General features: G+C 53.9%; 1 protein-coding gene across 1 annotated transcript in view; it reads left to right on the top strand.

The window, feature by feature from the left end:
- Positions 1 to 1,176: 1,176 nt before the first annotated feature.
- Positions 1,177 to 14,500, top strand: part of LOC149335348 (uncharacterized) — a 93,037-nt gene continuing 79,713 nt past the window's right edge. Inside the window, exons 1-2 of the mRNA XM_089552027.1 lie at positions 1,177 to 1,267; positions 13,067 to 13,206. The gene's annotated coding sequence lies outside the window, so the exon portion shown is untranslated. The remainder of the gene's footprint in view (positions 1,268 to 13,066; positions 13,207 to 14,500) is intronic.

The following is a 14,500-nucleotide window of genomic DNA, read 5'->3' as shown; positions in this document are numbered from 1 at the left end:
AACCGGTCTATAGGAGTGCTACTTCATCGCCTGTACGCCTGGTAATCAAAATTCCAAGCGTTCTGCGCCGTTTTCTGGCACATCAGCATCTGGCTGGCCGCCCACGCCGGTCGCGCTAAGCCAAGCCTACATCTGCACCGCCGGGGCAACGCCCCCCGCGCTCGCCAGCATGCTCGCAGCCGGAACGGCGGGGAGCTCGCCTAGCCAGTCAGCAGCCCAGGCGCTGAATCACAAGCACTGTGCTCCCGCGGCGCCCCGGCAAGCCACCGCAGCCACGATCGTCATGAAATTTTCGAACCACCTCAATCTCGGCAACACTTTATTCCCTGTGCTCTGTCGGTCCGTCATGGATTCCGCCCGCCTAACCAAGACTGAACGTGACAATACCTACATCAAACTCCGCACCTCGCAAAACATCCTGGCCATCGATACCCACCGCCCAGCCGCTGCTGACAAGCTGCTCCAACTCAAGCAAGTTTCACTGAACAACACCCAGTACGAAGTCACCTCGTACGTAGCTAACGACCCCCTTAACGCCCGTGGTGTTATACACGGCATCACCATGGACTTTACCGAAGACGACTTTGCCGCTAACCTTCGTGTTGACGGCACCCGACTACTAAGCGCCCGCCGTCTCGGTCGTACCAACACACTTCTGCTCACCGTCGAAGGGCCCCGTCTACCACGCTATGCCGTCTTCTACAGCGGAGTGTACCGCGTCTACCCGCAAAAGCCCCACAGCAAACAATGCACGCATTGTCACGCCATAGGGCACCGTGCCGACGTCTGTCCTAACAAGCCTAGCCTTGTTCGGTGCTCGATTTGCAGCCAACCGTTTCCTCCTGACCAAGACCCAACGACTACCCCACATGAATGTGAACCACACTGCTGGAACTGCAAGGGCGACCACACACCGTCTCATCCTGAGTGCCCCGCAAGGAAAGACGCCGACGCTGCAGTCCTAAAGTGGCACCGCGCCCAACGACGCCATCGCGCCCGCGCCGCCCCTCCACCCCCTAAAGCCGACGCGACCATCTGGCCGCCCCTGCCTACCTCGAACCGCTACGAGGCCCTTCAGCTCTCCTGCAGCAGAAACAGCAGCAGCAACAGCCCGGGGCACGAGACCGCGCAAAGAAGTCAATCTCGAACCAAGCCCTCTGCCAAGCGGCCACTGTCCACCACTTCTGGTGCGGCAACCAGCACCTCCACCTCCTCTACTAAACCGCAAGCTTCCGTGATGCAGTCACAGACTCCACCAAGTCACCAGGTGAGCGGTCCATCTCCCACATCCATCGCACCCCCTCCCCCGTCCTTCCAACACCGGTTTTACTCACGTCCCTCCACACCTACTCCACTTTCACCCCTCCCTACCGACAACGCTATTGCTCTCATGCAGCAATCCCTTGCTCCCGTCCTATTGGCCTTACAACAACTGACGGCTCGCGTCGAGCAACTAGAGCACCATCTCCTCTCCCTCGCGTCCTCTGCCCCATGCTCTCCCGACACAGACTCCAATGCTCCCCCTCGAAAGCGCGCAAGCGCCCCTCCTGTGCCTAACCTCGACACCATGGAGGAAGACCCGCATGATGAGTGATATCATGCGACACACATCTCCACCCCAAAACCCTCTAATTATTTGGCAGTGGAACTGCCGCGGTTTTCGTCGCAAGAAAAATGCCCTCTTGCAACACATGCGGATTACTGGCGTTAACCCAGACGTCATCGCACTGCAAGAAACGCACGGTGCCTTTTCTCTTCCAGGTTACGACCATTTTACTAAGCCAAGCATAGTCATGAAAAGGACATCAAACGCCCCCTCCTCCGCCGATTTTGACGGTTACATACATACGGCGCACGATACCCACCATTCAGGAAGATACATCCCACCTCAACTCCGGGACGAAAGAGCATGTCCTGACACACTCCACCTATCAGGGTCACCGTATCACGATTTTAAACTGGTACTGGACTCCCTCCGACTCTAAAACCAGCATCCCACCTTTGCATACGGCCCTCCCTGCCTCTAATGTCCCTACTACTTTCGTCCTTCTTGGTGACTTCAACTGCCCACACCCTGCATGGGGATACGACCGTACTTCAGCCTCCGGACGAAAACTCGACCGCTTCGCCAGTATTCATCACCTCACCCTCCTGAATGACACGTTCATGCCTACACGTCTAGGATGTGGAGCACAATCCGACACAAACCCCGACCTTGCATGGATTCGCAGCGATCTCCGCGCTTCTTGGAGTAATACGGGTGACACGATGGGGAGTGATCACTGTATTCTTCAGATAACGCTCACGTCCCAGCGACCCTCCAGACCACCCGGAACACATCTACCTCCCACTATGCTCGTAGACTGGCCAAAGGCTCGGCCGGCCCTCGGCTCCTTATCAGTCTCACTCGAGGACCCCGAAAAATGGTGTAGCGCCATTATGGAGACCGTCTCCCAACACACCAAACATATCCACCGATCTCCCGACTATCCATACATTGACACACACCTACTTGGGCTATGGAAACAACGTCGCCGGGCCATAAAAGCTTGGCGCAACTGTAGATCTAGCCACGCACTGAAAAGAAAAGTTGCTGAACTAACGCAAGCAGCCCAAGAATACGCTGACCAACTAGCCACGAACAACTGGCTTCAGCTCTGCGATGACATGGTCGAGAGACTCCACACTCGAAAAGTCTGGCACATTATGCGCACTCTACTTGGACAGGGTAAACCTCGTAACACACTTCAAAAGCTACAGTTGGCCCTCTCCGTCTCACAAGAAGAGCTGGCTGAGCAAATCCGAAATCAATTTTACCCATCCTCTACTTCTCCTGCCAGCTCCCCGTCATACCCTTACACCGAAGAAGAAGCAGACGAGCAAGGAATGAATTCTGACTTCACATTCGCCGAACTTCAGGCTGCTCTACGCTCCCTTAAGCGAAACACAGCACCCGGCCCAGATAAAATTACCTATGGTATACTCCGTAACCTCCCCGATTCAAAACTAGACGAACTTATTCAGATCATCAATACTGTTTGGCGCTCCGGGAAAATTCCCGCTGCGTGGAAAGAGGCACACGTAATTATGATTCCGAAACCAGGAAAATCCTCTGCGCTTATCACTAACCTCCGACCTATATCCATGACTTCTTGCCTAGGGAAGCTGATGGAGAAGATGGCCCTTACACGCCTCGAATGGCACCTGCATACCAATCGCTGTCTTGCTCCCACTATGGTCGGATTCCGCGCCCACGTATGCACACAAGACATTGGACGGCAAATCTATGAGGATTTGTACGCCTTCCCAAGGAGCGCACAGCTTCGAGTTTTGACCGGCGTGGATATCAAAAAGGCTTTTGATAATGTCGCCCACTCCGCAATTCTCACCAACCTGGCAGACACTCGGCCTGGGGTCCGCATGTTCAACTACATCAAAGACTTTCTTACAGACAGGACCCTCCGAATCATTGGCCCCGACGGCACACCTTCCGCCCCCTTTCCCCTCACCGCAGGTACACCACAGGGATCCATTCTTTCACCTATGCTTTTCAACTTGGCAATGAAAGAACTGCCCCGAAAACTCGCTGAAATTCCTGCCTACGCCACGCTATATATGCGGATGACATCTCTCTCTAGTCTACCACAGGAAACGCCGGGGAACTAGAATCCACTTTGCAGCAAGGCCTCGACGTCGTTCAGGAGTATGCACGCCGCATAGGTATGAGTTGTTCCGCCGAAAAGTCGGAATACATCGTGGTTTCTAACGCTCCTCAAAAAACCGCTTCTTCCTACCGCGAACTCATTCAACTCTCTCTCGCGCAAACCCCTATTCCCCGACGGAGCCACATCAAGATCCTTGGCTTCACTTTTCAACAAGATGGCAAGTGCAACGTGTGGCTTAGCCAACTCCTGCAACAACTGAACCAAATTCGCCACATGCTGTCCCGTATATCTCGTCAAAAGCATGGACTCAGAGAACACGAACTCCGTCGAGTTATAGAAGCACTCGCTTATTCGAGGGTCATGTACGCCTACCCCTATCAACGCCTCACATCCTCTCAAGTAAGCAAACTGGAAGCGTCTCTGCGTCGCTTCACTCGATTAGCCATGGGAGTTCCCATCTACGCCGCAAATGCTCTGATCGCAGACGCCGCCATTTTCAACTCCCTCGAAGAACGCGCAGCAGCACACCACCGAGCCCAGATACACCGTCTCTCTACCTCCGAGCAAGGCAGAGACCTCCTCAGCCTTTTCGGACACACCATTTCCCAACTACCCTCGCTTCAACCATCTGCTCCCCCGTGGAAAAGCCTCCCGCGTCTTACTGTAAAACCCATTCCACGCCACATGTCTCCAACGATAAATCCCGGGCGGCGTGAAGCACTGGCGAACCATTTACCCGCACTGGGCCACGACACTTACTATACCGATGCCCATATCCTCGAGCACCAAGTAGTTACTGCAGTAGTCGGCCCTCGAAGCACCTCCACGCATCTCCACACAGGAGTGCCCTCCTCAACCGACGCAAAAACGCTGGCCATAGCAGAGGCGATTACGCTTCACGACCACCTTTCCTCCACCATCACCATACGTGCAGACTCTCAGGCTGCCATACGCTCATTCGAATCTCAAAAACTCCCTCCCCATATCCTAGACACTTTGCTGCAATACCTAACAGCCCACCCTACGCTCCATGTCCGCCTTGACTGAATTCCTGGTCATCAAGGTGTTGAAGATTTTGCGGGGTCGCAGCGGAGCACCAGAGAGAGACGACCAGCGTGGCAGGCTTCTAGTTCCGGACTGCGCGTGCCGGGCGTGCGCTCCGAGCACGCGCTGTCGTTCTTTATTTTCTTCTGTCGCGGGAACCGCTTTATAGCGTCGCTGGGCGCTACAGGGCCCCCCGCCTAGACGGAACGTCGAAATATACGCGCCGACGGGGCAGAGATGGAGTAGCCACGGCAGGCAAGCAGGCAGCTGGAGTAACAGTGTCCCCACGGGGTCGCTACAAGGTCCGGTAAGTTCATGTCGGGGGCCGGGAAGAGCTGTCGGGTGGAGTGCACGGGCTCAGGTGGACGAGCCTGGCTGCTTCGCAACGGGCGAGAGATGCAGAAAGGGGATGGTGATGACAGCGGCAGCCGACATGAAAAGTCACCCAGGAAACGTCGACGGGATGGCCGGAAACAAGTATTGACGGCAACTGGTAGGGCTGACAGTGCGCTCGAGGATAGCCTGAAGATACACCGGCGGCCAGTCTTGCGAGCGTTTGCAGTGCGTTGCCCCAGAGGGTGTGGCAGATGGTGCTCGAGGCGGCGAAGCAACTTCAAGGCAGGCGTAGGCGGAGTGAGCAACGGGCGGCTGCCATCTGGCGGGAAAGCCATGGCCGACTCGATACTGGTAGCACTAGTTGGAGAAGTAGGGCAGAAGTCCGGCACATGAGCATCGAAAGGAACGGGATGCGCTGGTGCTCCGACCACAGGCAGTGCTGGATGGGGCCCGCCCAAACGCGTCCATGCCGCAAGCAGGCCACCACCTTCGGTGGCTGTGTCGTCTGTCGCGGAGGCAGAGTCACTTGCGAAGCTGGCAGATGGCCAGAGAGCCATGGTAAGCGGTGCGGGTTGCGCATTGTGAGCGACAGGGCTCTGATGGGGCTTGCAGGCGCGTCTCGCGATAGGAAGGACAGATGGGCTCACCGGGAATGGGCATGAGGTGGCGGCCCAGCTAGCGGTGTCAAGCTGCTTTGAAGATGCAAACACCGGCGGGGAGCAAGAAGGGCCCACATCAGTGGACTGGTCGGGCTGGAGAGAAAGCGCTGACACCGGGTCAGGAACCTTTTCAGGCAAAGTGGGGCTGGTGGCAACCGCCATGCCTGTTACTGCTGTCACCGGGTTGGCCTTCTCACCCTGCTCCTGATGACGATTAGTGCTCTGCGGACCTTCTGAGGGGCTGGGAGTGTGACAAGCAGGCTTGGTCGTGGTCGAGAGCTCTTTAGCATCAGCGGGCGGCGGCTTCAACCTCACAGAAGAGGCCTGCAGAGCTGTTGGCGGTAGTGACGAGGTAGATGGAGATGCCGGAAGCCTCGGCACGGCTGCTGCCGCAGAGTCGTCTTTGGCTGCAGGAGGCTCTGGCGACAACGCCACTGAAGCGCGAAGAGGCAGGGCCAGAGACGCGGGTCGGATAGGAGTGGGAGCAGGACGCGAGGCGGAGCTCGTGCGGATCCCACCTGGTGTGGCGTCGAGAGAGACAGCCGGGCTGGAGACGCTGGACGGGAGTGGCGGCGATGCGGCGAGGAGCTGCTGAGGCGGGCCGGGTTCTGATGAAGGCTGCGTGGGCGCGAGCGAGGCCGGTCCAGGGACAGAGGCTGGCGGCGGCGAAAACGGGTCCGCTGCGTCGTAGAGCGGCGTCGGAACGTAGTAGGCGCCGAAGTACGCCAAGACGGCCGCACGCAGCTCATCGTATGGCCGGCCGCCGAAAGCAGAGTAGGTGAGCCGACGCATGAGGTCGGCCGGAAGGATGTCACAAAGGACTTCGTGTTTGAACGGCTGGATGGTGATGCCGTTCAGGTACATCGCAGCCTCCAGTTGGGCGAACCACCCGCCGACGCCTGCAGGCCGGAACGCCGGGAGCGGCGGGTCGAAACTTGGGTGCTGCCAGTACGCCATGCTGGAACGCTGCTGCGATAGAAGGCACGGTTCGCCAGGTCACCACTGTTGAGGTATTAGCGGGGTCGCAGCGGAGCACAAGAGAGAGACGACCAGCGTGGCAGGCTTCTAGTTCCGGACTGCCCGTGCCGGGCGTGCGCCACGAGCACGCGCTGTCCGTCTTTATTTTCCTCTAGCGCGCGCTGTAACGCCGATCTCAGCGCCGGCGCTTTATAGCGTCGCCGGGCGCTACAAAGGTATACCGGAGAATGAGCTTGCTCATGCTCTGGCCCGTGAAAAAATACCACCGGGCCCTCCGACTGCCTGGCCAGCCCATTATAATCCCAAGGCAGACCGCGCTACACACCGACAGGACCGCCGCGAACACCTTCGCAATTTGCGCCACATGCGACGAACCCTTCCGTCACCCTCCCATTTCCTTTGCCGTGCTGACGCCACTCTAATTCGACAGGCACAGACTAACTCCCTTCCCTGCGAACTGTATTCCCACTACATCCCTCATAAACCGGGCAAACCCGCCTGTCTCGTGTGCGGAGAGCACCCCTCAAACATTCATACATATTGGTTATGCCCCCGCGCCACTAACTCTCCCACCATACCTTCCTCGCATACCTTGCCTCCCCCCTTTCACCTCACGTGGGCCCGATGGACCGCTCCACCAACCTCTCTGCAGCCCACTCTCTGGCCGCTCCTCGCCGCCCACATCCGACGCATCCAAGGGACACGTAGCCCCACTCCGCCACCGCCGATAAATAACGCCCACCAAACGGGCAGATAAGAAGGCTCGGACTTGAGCTGAAAAATAAAAGTTATCTCTCTCTCTCTCTCTCGGAAAGGAAGAGGTGCGAACAATACTCAAGTCAATTACCACCACCGGACGCCTCCTGGCTCGCCCGGAAGAGCGTCATCCTAAAGGAAAGGCCCAAAGCACTGTGTAAATCCTGTTCTCAGTACCCGGCGTTGCAGGTTGGGGCAAGAAAGTATTTCAAGTGAACGATGAAGGAGCACAAAGTTGGTGTCAAAATTAGCGAAGCGCAGTGGCCAAGCACTGCGAGGCATGCGACCACAAGATAGTGACGCAATCATGGTGCGCTGGAAACCAAGCCAAATACGCGCACAAATACGCTTCACTCCTGGCGCGTTCAGCAGATGCCAGAAAATATTAATCGCTGCCTCGGAAACGTTCGCCCTTCCTAGATTTGCAGTTTAGGTTCAGTGAAGTAGTTGCCAACTATATGTGTGTTTAAAAGCTAAGCTAGCTGCAACTCGACCGCTGCCACAACTTGATGAAGAAACCGAGTAAGGTTGCGGTGTTTTTTTGCAAAAACTCGGTTGGCATTCATTTCTCTCATAAATTTGCATCCGAAATCAACGTCGAACGCTTTCATTTTAATTGCTTAGCTAGGATTAAACGAGATGCCGCATATGAAGAGCTTCGATGCTTGCTTGCTTTGCTTCATTGTGATTTGCTCTGCTTGCTTGCTTGCTTGCTTGCTTGGACACGTCGAACCGAGTATAAAATCACCAACCGAGCCTTGCTGAGCACGTCTCAGGTGGTCTGGCCGCACCTAAGCTGAGGAGAGCGACACATGCTTAAGCCTCTATAAGGTTTCTTCAGGGGCTAAGTGAGCATGTTTCTACTTTTAAAAGAGGCGCTTCTTCAGAATGGTGACACGCCTCTTATGCGCGAGGAAATCGATGGAACTGTGTCATGGTTCAGCCGCGCCTTTTCGACAGAAATCTCCAGAGATCACACTAGGACAAGCTCTGCCTGTAGCCGCTCTTACGAAAGTGTTTCGAGCAGAGTAAGCTTGCTTTAGTCGGCTTGAACTCTTCGTCACAGCAGCGAGCGGTTGCGCTGCGAGCTTGTGGTCTTGCGGAAAACAGTGGAAGACGACACAGTCGCGGTCGTAGTTGTTCGTGGACACGAACGCAGAGTAGCACCTGTTGAATCTGATTCTCAAGGTCGGCTGACACGCTTTGCACATCGCAACGCACGTAGTACGAGGAACAACGCATGCAGCACGAGAAACAACGCGCGCTGAAAGCGCGCTCGGGTGCGCCGAAGCATCCCCGGCTCCTCAACATGACGTCACGCAGGCCGACATGGACGAGGTTTCCCTCTCCGCTGTTCCCCTCTCCTGCGCTCGCGCGGGGCGCGGGAAATTTAAACATCGCGTTTTAATTGGCGATTGCGCCACTGTTTTAGCCAAAATCGAAAAAATAATTTCACAGACGTGATCAGCAATGACACTACTTCAAAACCCTAGAAGGTTAGCCAATTCGAAAACCGCCTCAGTATCCCTTTAAGGGTATGATGCGACAGCGTTAATGAGTGAATGCCCGTATATGCGGAATTGGTCACTCTGGATTTTCACCACTCCTGGTGCAGTGGTGCAACGGTTAAGCGATGCGCCACACTCTAAAAAAAAAAAGGTAGTTGAGGTTACTACATTTTGGGCTAGCAACAACCGTCACATATATGACTACCTATGTAGTAACTGTGCGTAGTAACTGGAAGGTAGTAACATTTACTACCTCTGGAGAGGTAGCAACAGTAACTACCTGCAGTAACATTTGCTAGATTGTTAGATTTGCTGCCATTCAGGAAACCCTTTTCATTATATAAAAACATGGGGCACTGAGTAGCAATGTCACCAGGAATGTTAGTGTACATACGTGTGCATATTCCTATCATCTATTTCCAGATCAACGTAGTAATGGATACTACCAGGGTTATAATGAGGTAGTACAAGTGTAATGACTGCCAAAAAACGTAGTAACAGCAGAAGTCTCTACCTTGTTACTACTTAATTTTCTTTTGAGGTAGGAACAAGGTCGTAGGAACATAGTACACAGGTGGTTAAAAAAAAGCCTGCAACAGCAGCCGTTACTACGTTTACACTACCTTTTATTTCACTGCCCTGCCATGGCAGGTGCTGCCACCGGTGGGGCAATCGTGCGACCCAGGTTGCTCTTCCCGAGCAACCTCTCGCAAACTATCATTAATTTAACTGCCACCTACCACTGTGGTCCGCCTGCTCATAATCCGGTGGGCAGATTGGGATGACGACACACGGTCACGTGACCTAGTCGGCCCACCTAGGCGGCTTCTCTTGGGATTCTTCGCTCACAACGCCGACGACGGCGGCGAATTATCTGGGGAACGGGAGCCTTAAAGCTATCGCGTTAAAATTAGGGACCCACTACGGGACACGTGGGATGCTCTGAAGCGATACTGGGGAATTCGTTTGACGCTCTAGGGTAGCTGCTGTGTATGGTATTCCGCAGGGAGCTTCTTTGAGGGACCACTTTTGGAGCCGCTGCGGAACCACTCGTTTTGGTTTGGTTTGGTTTATGGCGTTTAACGTCCCAAAGCGACTCAGGCTATTAGGGACGCCGTAGTGAAGGGAAATTTCGACCACCTGCGGTAATGTCAGTGCACGTTAAAGAACCCCACTCGTTTTGGGATAGCTAATCGAATGTAAGGTTAGACTCCTGAGAAAAGAAATGCGCGGGAACTTCCGCAATAAGATCGCACAACGACTGGTTGTAGCTAAGCGCCGCTGTAAGGGGTCTGGTATTTCGATGGTTGCAGATGTCGAGAAGTCAGCCCCGCTCGTTCGGTGGAGTTCGCGGAGATCTCTGGAGTTCACGTTTGGGAAAGGGGTCGAAACGCGTCTCTTCTTTTGTCCTGTTTAATCACGGCAGCTATGCGAGGGGCTAAAAAGCACGTTAATTTTTCACGCTCACCAAGTTACGGTCCTGCATCTTCGACCCCTTCCAGATTGTGGACCGAACACCAAGGAGGACAGACCGTGAAGACGAAAGCTCGCGCTTGCCGCATCCGTGATCGTTTTCGCTGCAGTGGAATAAGTTTTCTGTCGCGACATAATGCCTCGACCAAATGCGGCCCCAATGATGTTTGCGCAGAGGGAAAAAAATCCTACTGTCGTAAATTAAAGAGGTGGTTAGAGCCAAACAAAGATTGCTGTTTTTCTGTAGATTGGCCCCCTACTTCTGCATTAAGAAGAGGAAGACGAGAAGCCATGCTCGCGGCTGCGCTCATTTTTTTTCTGTGCCTTGGCCACTCCCCCGTAGTGGGTATGTGCCATTTTGTTTGAGGCCGTCCAACCAACTCATGGTTCCATGCCGCACGAGCCAGCAGTCCACGTCGCCATCTACAAGACTGGTCGCTTTCCCTAGCAGCCATCTTTCTCGGATCTGGACTAACTGGGCGTTGCTCTAAGTGTACAGCATCACCACCATCATCATCATCAGCCTGACTACGCCCACTGCAGGGCAAAAGCCTCTCCCATGTCTCTCCAATAACCCTGTCCTGCGCTAGCCGCGGCCACCATATTCCCGCAAACTTTTTTATCTCACCGACCCACCTAACTTTCTGCCGCCCCCTGCTACGTTTGCCTTCTCTTGGAATCCACTCCGTTACCCTTAAGGACCAGCGGTTGTCTTCCCTTCGCATTTCATGCCCTGCCCAAGCCCACTTCTTGCTCTTGTTTTCAACCTCTTGCCATATTTGCATTCGGGCTGGAAGCACTGTACGTCACGGGGGTATAACTCAGGTCGATCTGCACTGAGCGGCCGTAATTGACCTAAATCTGGAGCTGGACTACGAAGTGCGCACGCATTCAAACCGCTTTCAACTCTCGGTCCCGCCTTGGGGAAACCGTCCGTGACGGGTAATGTGCAGCTGGGTTTATCAACGTTGATGAAATCTTGCGCAAGGACCGCCGTTCATATGAGATGCGGTGCGATAAACCACAGGTGCAGTGAATAGGAAACGTCACAGCGGAAGTACCATGTGGTCCTTTTTTTTTCCTTTCTATTCCTGGCTTGTCTCGTTGTATATCACAGTGAATTGACCAACTTGCCCAGCTTTATAACCTTTCTAATCGGGGTGCAGGATGGACGCTGGTGGTTAGGCTAGCGATCTTCAGGACGGCGGTTTGTTATAGCTCTTCCATAAATGCACGGGTAATTGCCACTGGCCGGTGCTCCAGAGAGAAGTTTATAGGCTGCTGAATAGTTCTCACCCATAGGCAGGATAGTTCTTACCCATAGGCAGGCCCATGAAAATCCTAATTTTGTAGGGGAGAATTTCTGGGCAGAATTAACGGCCTAGTTCCATCCCCAAACGTTGGTTGAAAGTATACATTATAAAGCTCATCATCCAAAGGCTCAACTTCGAAGAAACCTTACCGGCATTCCTCAGCTCTAAATAGATGGCGAGAGCGTTGTGCACGTAGGCGATGGCCACAGTACTTCGACCATTTCTTTCCCATTGTAGCCTGCTGAGAAATAAATTCCAACGTTTAAGTTGATTAAGAATGGAGGTACACCCTTAGATCACGGTACTCGGTTGACAACTCTACATTAAAACGGTAACGCATGGACACCACAGCCCGTGGTGTCCATGCGAGGTGGGCGCATGGACACCACGGGCACTTACTACAGTCCATGTACTTGGGGTTTACGTGCCCTTCTGTGCGCTCCTTCCTCTTATAGAGAGACCTGCCTTATAGAGACCTGCATTTTCGGTTTGCGAAATTTAGTGCGTGCGAAATAATCTAACGGCGAAATCATTAGCAAGACTTTGAGGTATAGAATAATAAGTTTGCAGTATTCGCCGCAAAAGTAATGTGGGTGGTCCGTTACGGTGAAGTGATAGCACTCGACACCCCGCACTTCCGTTTATATACTCGCACAGTCAGATGTTGTCACGAAGGCAAAAAATGCACAGGAACACCCAATTACATTGACTTTTAATTCGATAGCATTAGAAGCTGTTGAGGGCCGCCGCGGTGGCTCAGCGGTTATGGTGTTCGGCTGCTGACCCAAGACGCTTGTTCGATTCCGGCCGCGGGGATTGAATTTCGATGGAGGCTAAATACCAGAGGCCCGTGTGCTGTGCGATGTCAGTGCACGTTAAAGAACCCCAGGTGGTCGAAATTTCCGGAGCCCTTCACTACGGCCTCCCTCATAGCCTGAGTTGCTTTGGGACGTTAAACCCCAATAAACCAAACCAAGCTGTTGATATATTTAGGGATGTGACGTCACTTCCGGTCTAGTGATGTCCCTGCCCTCCAGCCAATGGGAATTATCAGGTGTTGTGACGTCACCTTCCTTCAGCCAATGACCCGGTCTGGTGAGGTCTCTTACCACCAGCTAACGAGAATGACCAGGTCTGGTGACGTCATTTCCCCCAGCCAACGGGAATTATTCGCTCTGGTGACGTCGTTTTCCTGCGGCCAGCGGTATAATTTTATGACCGATGGCACAATTTTTTTTCCCCGATGACACTTTTATTGCCATCGCAATAACACTCCAGGCTTACTCGTGGGGAGCCGGGTAAAATTATCCTTCATGGTGCCGTGAATGACGCAGGCGTGATCGGTGCCCTGGTGGCCACCGCGGTGGACCTGCTGGTGTTCTCGGCGAGCCCGCCCACCCTGCAGGTGTAGATTGAGATCCTCATGACGGTGCCCATCCTCTGGCTTCCTACATACATCGTCACCCGCGGACTGGTAAGCTCCATGTTCTCGATGCGCTGTTAGAGCCCCGCGGGAGTAGGTCAAGAGCAAATTCAAGCACTCCTTAGAGCTGTCAGATCTTGATACTCGTTGGTGAACACCGGGCAGGGCCGGATTAAGAAAAGTGGGGGCCCTGGGCTAATGCGCATCTAGGCCCCCTCTCCCTTTTCCTCCACTGATCCCCGTGCCCCCTGCTGCACTACTCGAGCCGCCGCGGTGGCTCAGTGGTTATGGCGCTCGGCTGCTGCCCCGAAAGACGCCGGTTCGATCCCGGCCGCGGCGGTTGAATTTCTTTGTGGGAGAAATTCTAGAGACTCGTGTACTGTGCGATGTCAGTGCACGTTAAAGAACCCCGGTGGTCGAAATTTCCGGAGCCCTTCACTACGGCGTCTCTCATAGCCTGAGTCGCTTTGGGACGTTAAATCCCCATAAACCAAACCACTACTGGAATGTATCCCACGTTTCATTGTAATTCCACCTAATTAAAATGAACGAAGTGCGATCAATGGGATTCGTGTAACAGTAACGCAGTAGCATTAGTTTTGCGCACAAAACACTACGGGACTCTTGGAACGCGCGACACGTGTCCGTCGGTGCCCGAGCGCCGAACGCCACGGAAGAGCCGCGTGAGCCGACCGACATCATGCGAGGCTGCATTGCAGCTAAATTGCAGCGCGCTGCGTGCGCCGCCTACTCTCCTTTTTCACTGACACCGTGCACAAGCCGACAGACAGGTTTTTGTTCGCAGTACTGTTTTAATGCTAACGCATTAAAGAAAAGCAGGCTGAGCTAGCTTCCTACAGTCGAGCTGGGTGCTTCGGCAGCGACTACGAAATAGAAACACTAGTTAATTAGTGCCCCGAGAGGGTAATATTAAAAGTTGTTAAAATTAATTTGACTACACGAGCTGTATAGGTTTATAATATAAGTGCTTTTAGATCGTGCTTTCTTTTTGGGGATTATCTCCGTGATCACGTGTTCGATCCGGGTGTCCTCTATTTCGTTATGTGCTATGGCTACTACTTGTTTGCTAATGAGAGTTGCTGTACGGCCATTTTCCTGACACGTGTAGCCCCTAAGCGTAGGGGTGCAGTTTGTTTCCTGTAGCATAATTACGTCTGGTGGGGTTCCTCTGGCATAGACGAATTGCTGCAGGAGGCCTTGTTTTTGCCTGTACCCCCTGCAGTTCCACTGCCACAGCTCTAATTGTTGGAGGTGTTCTGCCATGATGGGTTACCATTATTTGCGTTGGGGGTTTCTGTGCCGAACCTGCGTTCGTTAAGTAGTC

This window comes from Amblyomma mixtum, chromosome 7, assembly GCF_055824585.1.
Source record: "Amblyomma mixtum isolate Tamu chromosome 7, ASM5582458v1, whole genome shotgun sequence".
Taxonomy (NCBI): domain Eukaryota; kingdom Metazoa; phylum Arthropoda; class Arachnida; order Ixodida; family Ixodidae; genus Amblyomma; species Amblyomma mixtum.
This window is presented reverse-complemented; position numbering and strand designations above follow the sequence as displayed.